General features: G+C 30.0%; 2 long non-coding RNA genes across 2 annotated transcripts; one reads left to right on the top strand and one right to left on the bottom strand.

The window, feature by feature from the left end:
• Positions 1-549: 549 nt before the first annotated feature.
• LOC107903755 (uncharacterized) lies at positions 550-3,491 on the bottom strand. The gene is made up of 3 exons (XR_001685942.2): positions 2,908-3,491; positions 1,184-1,294; positions 550-1,016 (listed from the first exon to the last, which is right to left on the bottom strand). It is a non-coding gene; the product is annotated as an uncharacterized lncRNA (long non-coding RNA).
• Positions 3,492-6,107: 2,616 nt separating this feature from the next.
• On the top strand, positions 6,108-6,795 carry LOC107903754 (uncharacterized). Its single transcript, XR_001685941.2, has 2 exons — positions 6,108-6,262; positions 6,436-6,795. It is a non-coding gene; the product is annotated as an uncharacterized lncRNA (long non-coding RNA).
• Positions 6,796-7,245: the final 450 nt, after the last annotated feature.

Consider the following 7,245-nt stretch of genomic DNA (forward strand, 5'->3'; position numbering starts at 1 on the left):
AATTCTTTTTTCATCTTTTTTTCACTTTTACAAAGAAAAACAATGAAAACAATTTTTTATTGTTCTCTCTTTTACACATATTTTCATTTTTATTTTCTAAAAATTATTTTTAAAAGTCGACCAAGTGATAAGATTAAAAACTCATTATATATAGTTACCTTTTGCACGAATCAACATTCATTTGTTGTACAAATACTTTCAATAGTTTATACAAGTCTGAAATGCAAACAAAAGAAGACAAATTTTAATCGTCCTAAACTGATGCTCCAATTGATGTTCGAACAAAAAAACATAAGAATTGAATGGAACAACGAATTAAAATTCATTATAAGAATTATTAGGTAATCATAAATTAGTTATTATCAAGCCTAATAGAAATCAAATTGAAATTAAATTCAAACTTCATTTGAGTTGGATTTAATATTACTTAAAAATTTAAAAATGCAATTAAACTCGTAAATTACTAAAACCAAATATTAGAAAATTCTAAAATTTAATTTACTTAATAGCACAAGAACTATTGATAATCTTGCGAGTACATATGCATCATTTCTGTTGCAAGTAAAATATGGTACTATATTTTTTTATTGATAACTTAAATATATTGATGGCTGAGTTAAAAAGGAATGGCATACAAAACAGGTTCATGGCATGTATGGCGGCGACACATAGCTTGAATAGAATGGGGCCATGTTCAATTGACATTTTGGAAACTTCGTCCAACACATGATCGAGAAATGCCAATTCAACCATGTGTTCCCAATAGCTAGACAGATAATGAATTCTTTGGACATCTTTAAACCTAAGTCAATGATGTTTTTTTGGTCTATAAATACTAAGCTACAAAGTGCCAGTCATTGCTCATCAACCCCATTGCACGCCTCTGCTATATTTCCAAGCTTAAGGCCCTTATTTTGTGTCACAAGATTTCTTCAGAATGGCTTTAACCCACAACTCATTTCAAGTAAAGATTATGGTGGTTTTCTTGGCCATCATGCTTCTCATGTCCTTAGCAGCTGCTAGAAACGGAGCCAGATATTACGGTTTTGACTTTTTTTGTCATTCATATTTTTCATAATTAATTTCAATAGCATCAATCATATTCATAATTGTAATAAACACAACACCAATGAAAATGTGCTTCTAGCTCATAGATTAATTGCAGTTCATTAAATAACCATACTTGATTTTGAACCTGATGATGTTGAGTTGGAGGTCGGAAGAATCCTCAATATTACGATAGCTCTTCGGACACATATGATAGTACGGGAAGTGGAGGGGGAGGCTATCCATGCTGTAATTAAGAAGCTCTCTTAACTTTGAAGAAAAGGAAAAAAAGGAAAAAGGGCAAAAGTCTACTTTATAGAAAATTGTTATTTTGTTTTAAATAAAGACAATATATATTATATATATTGGATCAAGACAATAAATTGCTCAAGACAGAGCAAAATTTGCTTTAATTTTTCTCTGTAATAATGGTACTTTATTTTATGTATGGGTCTTGTGCTAATGTCATTTCTACGATTTGTCTCAATTATTTCCCAATATTGTTTTTATTATATCTTAATTATTTTTTCTTTGTTAAAGTAAAAAAAATTTTAAAATCCTAAAGGTACAAACTTACCAAAAAGTTAGTATAACTAGACCATTGCATAAATTATTATAAATATCATTTTTAAAACTTTATTATAATTTTTCGAAATGTAAAGAGAAGGTGAATATAATCGAAAAGGCAATTATTATAAATTTTAAGATGTTATTCACATGTAAGGCAATTTTTTGTGAATGTTTGAATTATTTTTCTAATACTGTTTTGTGTTATATCTCAATTGATATCTTATATTTTGTGTAACGTATTATAATAATTCAATTTTTAAATTTTCACTTAAAATTAGCTAACTACATATATTATTACAAATATCGTCTATTATTACAAATATCATTTTCAAGTCGTTAATTTAATAAATATTCTGGTAAGTATAAGATATACAATTGTAAGTCCTAAGTCCTAGTGAGATGAATTCAAATTGAGAATTAATCATAGCATATCATATATATTTGTTTTAGTCATATCTTAATTTAAATATGCAAATCCAATATTCAATGTCCCCAAATCTTAATAAAAAATCAGAAACAAAAACAAAAACAAGATCAAGGCAAGGCAAAGGTGTCGCTGGCTTGAATTGAATCTGTCCATGTTGTATTGAAAACATTGTCGAAGACATGATTGAGACATGCATTCTCAATAGCTAGACAAATAAATATAAGAGTGAAGGAGAATAATAGAGTGATTAAAAAGTTTTAGACTTTGATGTACAAGGATCTTCACAATTCTTTCTACCAAAACTCAATTTGTGTTTTTGGTTTATAAAAGGCTACAAACTGCCATATTAATTATTCCTCATCACCCAATTGCCTTATTTTCTTTTCCAGATTTAATTAGAATGGTTTTAACCCACTAATGATTTCAGGTGAAGAATATGATGGTTACCTAGGTGTGAATTTGACGTGTTTTATTTTAGTCATTTTGCGCACAATGTTATTAATTTTGATATTTATTATTTAATTTTTATATAGGTGCAGTGTAAATCTAAAATACGGAAAATAAATGAAATTATGAAGTCACATGGAAGATTTGAGTATGGGAACAACAATTTGACATACAAGACCTTTTCAATTTTTTGGATTATTTTGTCGATTGAGTTTTAACACGATTGGAAATATCAATGTATTTCTTCTTCTTCTTTTTCGGAAAAAAAAAATTGAATACAAAACAAAAAAATAGTTGACAGATTCAAAAAGGTGTTTTTTATGCTTTCATTTTTCTTCCTTTTTCTATTATTGTTTTTTACTTGCATTTCAAAAAATAAATAAATACAAAATCGAAAAAGGAGAAGCAGATCTTACCTTTCTCGGTGTTTACGCCGTCGTGGGGGGGCCGAGGTTGTCGTCTCCGATGAAAGACGACATTTTTGGGATCGGGAGTCGAAAAGGCCAAAAATGGCCAATTTTTTATGATCTCCGGCCACCATGGACGGCGACGCTGTCGACGGCAACCGGCGGCCGTCACGGTGGTCCAGCGACCCAATGGTCGGATTCAGGGCCAGTTCCAGAGAGAGAACAGAGAAAAAAGGAAGATTTTTTTTTTATAAAAAGCTATTCAAAATGATTTTTTTGTTATGTTTTTATTATTTATAATAGGACCAATACGACTTCATTTTGGGCCTAAGCTTTAGGTGCCAAAACGGCGTCGTTTTAACATTAACCCACAACCCGACCCGATGGCCCTGAGGATCCACGTGTTTTCGTCGAAGGGGCTATTTGCGCAATAGGCCCCTCACCTTTGCGGCGTTTTCGACGCTGTCTTTGTTGCATTTTTTGATTTTGGCCACATAATTTTGTTTCTTTTTTGATTTGGTCCATAGACCGTGCGTAGGTGCCTCCTTGGGCGACGCCGTTTTGCCGACATGGGATATTTTCCCAATTAATCCCTGCTTTTCTTTGCGCATTTGAAATTGGTCCCTTTATTTATTTATTTATTTTTATTGTAATCTATCCTGCTAATTTAATTTAAGCTACAATTAAGCCATTTTTATCTTAATTCTTTATTTATTCATTCATTTATTTGTTTGCTTATTTATATATTTATTTAAAACTTTGTTATACACCTACATACACACGTTTTTATAATGTACATACGCACATATATTTTATGTTTTATATATTTATACATACATATGTGTTTTATATTCTATAACTTTAATATATATATGTACATACATTCTTATAATATATGTGTTTTACATTTTATAACTCCTATATATATACATACATATATTCTTTTTTTTGTATATACTTTATAATCTTAAAATATACGTATACTTATATACATTTTATAATACATATATTTACATATATTTTATAATTTATATACATATATATTTGTTATATTTTTGACAACTTTAAAATATATATATGTGCACACATATTCTTATACTTTTTATAGTTTTATTAATTTTATTTATTGCATTTTTGTTTCACTCGATGTTAATTTATTTATTTGCGTATATGTTCGTTATTATTTTAAAGGAATGTCTTAATTATTCATTTATTTATTTGTTGTGATATGATTGATTTGTCTCTCCTATTATTTATCTCGTTTACTATGTCGTGCGTATTATTTATGCTTACATTATCGTGTTCAACATTGTTTGCTACGAACATTAACGCCGTGCTCTACCATTCCGAGTTAGATTAATTTCAATGCATAAATTATGATCTTTTTGAATAAGCAAAATCTCGTGTTTAAATTCGAGAAGGAAGTACCCTAACTTACGGGGTTTCGATTTTCACAATAAATCTAAATACACGAATCTTTTCAAACTTAAGTTTTAAACGATCTCCGGAATTAAGAAAAGATCGTGTCCTAACTTAATGGGCATGATCCCTTTTTTTAATCCGAGATAGCTAAATATCTTTTAAATAAGTAAATTTTTGGCATCCATTCGCGCATCGGGAATTCAAGACATTGTGTCCTAACTTACTGGATATAACTCTTTTCCTCGATTAACGTAAAATATGCCCTTTTCTCGAAAATTTTCAACATTTCAATAAAGGATCGTATTTTTAAAATTCTTCAAAATTTTTAATCTTCGACACTGAGACACTAATTAATTAACTAGGTACCAATTTTTGGGCGTTACGAGGGTGCTAATCCTTCCTCGTACGAAACCGACTCTCGAACCCGTTTTCCTGAATTTTGTCGACCCAAAATCGTTGCTTTAATAAAATCAAATTGTTTATTAAAAACAACTACTTTTTTAGGTGACCCGATCACACCTCATCAAAAAAGGTTGGTGGCGACTCCCATTTTCGTTTTCATTTTCAAAATCCAAGTCGACCTTGTTTTACAAGTCAACAGTTTTGAATTGTTGTATGTTGGTAATTGAATTATATTTGAAATGTATTGGAACAATGTTTGATCATGTTATGGTTAGCGTTATTGGTTATGAATTCATGGATTGTAGTTGTGTTTGCGATGTCATGTTATATGCTTGGATATAGGAGTTAAATAGCAGGATTGAGATATTAGGGTTTTAGGGTGTTATAGACTCAAAAACAAGTTCCTTAAGTGTGGAAAATATTCTAATTTGCCGTAAGGAATTTTGACAGATCAAACAACTAAATTTAATATGTGAAAATTTGTTTAAAAAATGAATATTTTTGTGTTTATATTGGTTTAAGTTTAGGTCAATTCACTTAAGGTTAAAAATTCTTATTTTCATCATTTTCACTCTTACAAAGCAAAAACAATTAATGAAATTTTTTTTCTAATTTTTACATATATTCATTTTCATTTTTCAAACATTAATTTAAAAGTCAACCAAGTGATAAGATTAAAAACTTTCAATAATTTATGCAAGTCAGAAATGCCAACAAAAGAAGACACATTTTAACCATCCTAAATTGATGTTTCAGTTGCTGTTTGAACAAAGAGCGTAACAATTGAATGGAACAAAAAGTTAAAAAATTTATTTCAAGAATTAGTAGATGATAAAAAATACATTAAATTCAAATTGAAAATAAATTCAAACTTGATTCAAAATTTGAATATTGAATCAAGTTTAGCTTGAGTTGGATTTAATATTAATTAATAATTTAAAAATGTAATTAAATTTGTAAATTATTAAAATCAAATATTAGAATTTTGAACTTTAATTTACTTAATAGCTCAAGAACCATTGATAATGTTGCGAGTACATATGCATCATTTCTGTTGCAAGTAAAATATGGTACTATATTTTTTATTGATAACTTAAATATGTTGATGGCTGAGTTAAAAAGGAGTGGAATACAAAACAGGTTCATGGTATGTATGGCGGCGACACATAGCTTGAATAGAATGGGGCCATGTTGGGATTGACATTTTGGAAGGTTCGTCCAACATGTGATTGAGCATTGACATTTCAACCATGTGTTCTCAATAGCTAGACAGATGATGAATTCTTGAGACATCTTTATACCAAAGTCAATGAATTTTTTTGTCTATAAATACTAAGCTACAAAGTGCCAATTATTGCTCATCAACCCCATTGCACGCCTCTGCTATATTTCCAAGCTTAACGCCCTTATTTTGTGTCACAAGATTTCTTCAGAATGGCATTAACCCACAACTCATTTCAAGTGAAGATTATGGTGGTTTTCTTGGCCATCATGCTTCTCATGTCCTCAGCAGCTGCAAGAAGCCGATCCAGACATTACGGTTTTGACTTTTTTCGTCATTCATATTTTTTCATAATTAATTTCAATAGCATCAATCATATTCATAATCGCAATAAACACAACACCAATGAAAATGTGCTTCTAGCTCATAGACTAATTGCGGTTCATTAAATAATCTTACTTGATTTTCATCCTGATGATGTTGAGTTACAGGTCGGAGACATCCTCGAAATGACAATAGCCCATATTACTACAGCCCTTCCCAAGGTCGGAATAATCCTCCATATTACGATAGCCCTTCCGACACATATGGTAGTACGGAAAGTGGAGGGGGAGGCGATCCATGCTGTAATTAAGAAGCTCTCTAACTTTGAAGAAAAGGAATGAAAGGAACAAGGGCAAAAGTCACTACTTTATAGAAATTTGTTGTTTTGTTTTAAATAAAGACAATATATATATATATTGGACCAAGACAATAAATTGCTCAAGACAGCAAAATTTACTTTTATTTTTCTCTGTAATAATGGTACTTCATTTTATGTATGGGTCTTGTGCTAATGTCATTTCTATGAATTGTTTCCATTATTCCCCAATATTGTTTTCTTATTATACCTTAATTATTCTTTCTTTGTTAAAGTAAAACTTTTATTAAAATCCAAAAGGTATAAACTTACCAAAAAGTTAGTATGACTAGAACATTGCATAAATTATTATAAATATCATTTATAAACTTTATTATAAAATTTCAAAATGTAAGGAGAAGGTGAATACAAGCGAAATGGTAGTTTTTATAAGTTTTAAATTTTTTTTGTGAATGTTTCAATTATTTGGCTGATTTACCAATAAAAGCTTAATTTTTATAAATTTACCGAAATGGGTCCGGTATTTTATTATTTACCGGAATGGGCCATTTTCTGGAAAATCGCGTCCATGTCAGCGCGATGCCAGGGGACGTGCGAGGAAATCACGGCCACGTTAGAGCGCTTTGCTGACGTGGCAACAAATCGCCCCCTCGTGGACGTG

The sequence above is a fragment of the Gossypium hirsutum genome, chromosome D05 (assembly GCF_007990345.1).
Source record: "Gossypium hirsutum isolate 1008001.06 chromosome D05, Gossypium_hirsutum_v2.1, whole genome shotgun sequence".
NCBI lineage: Eukaryota > Viridiplantae > Streptophyta > Magnoliopsida > Malvales > Malvaceae > Gossypium > Gossypium hirsutum.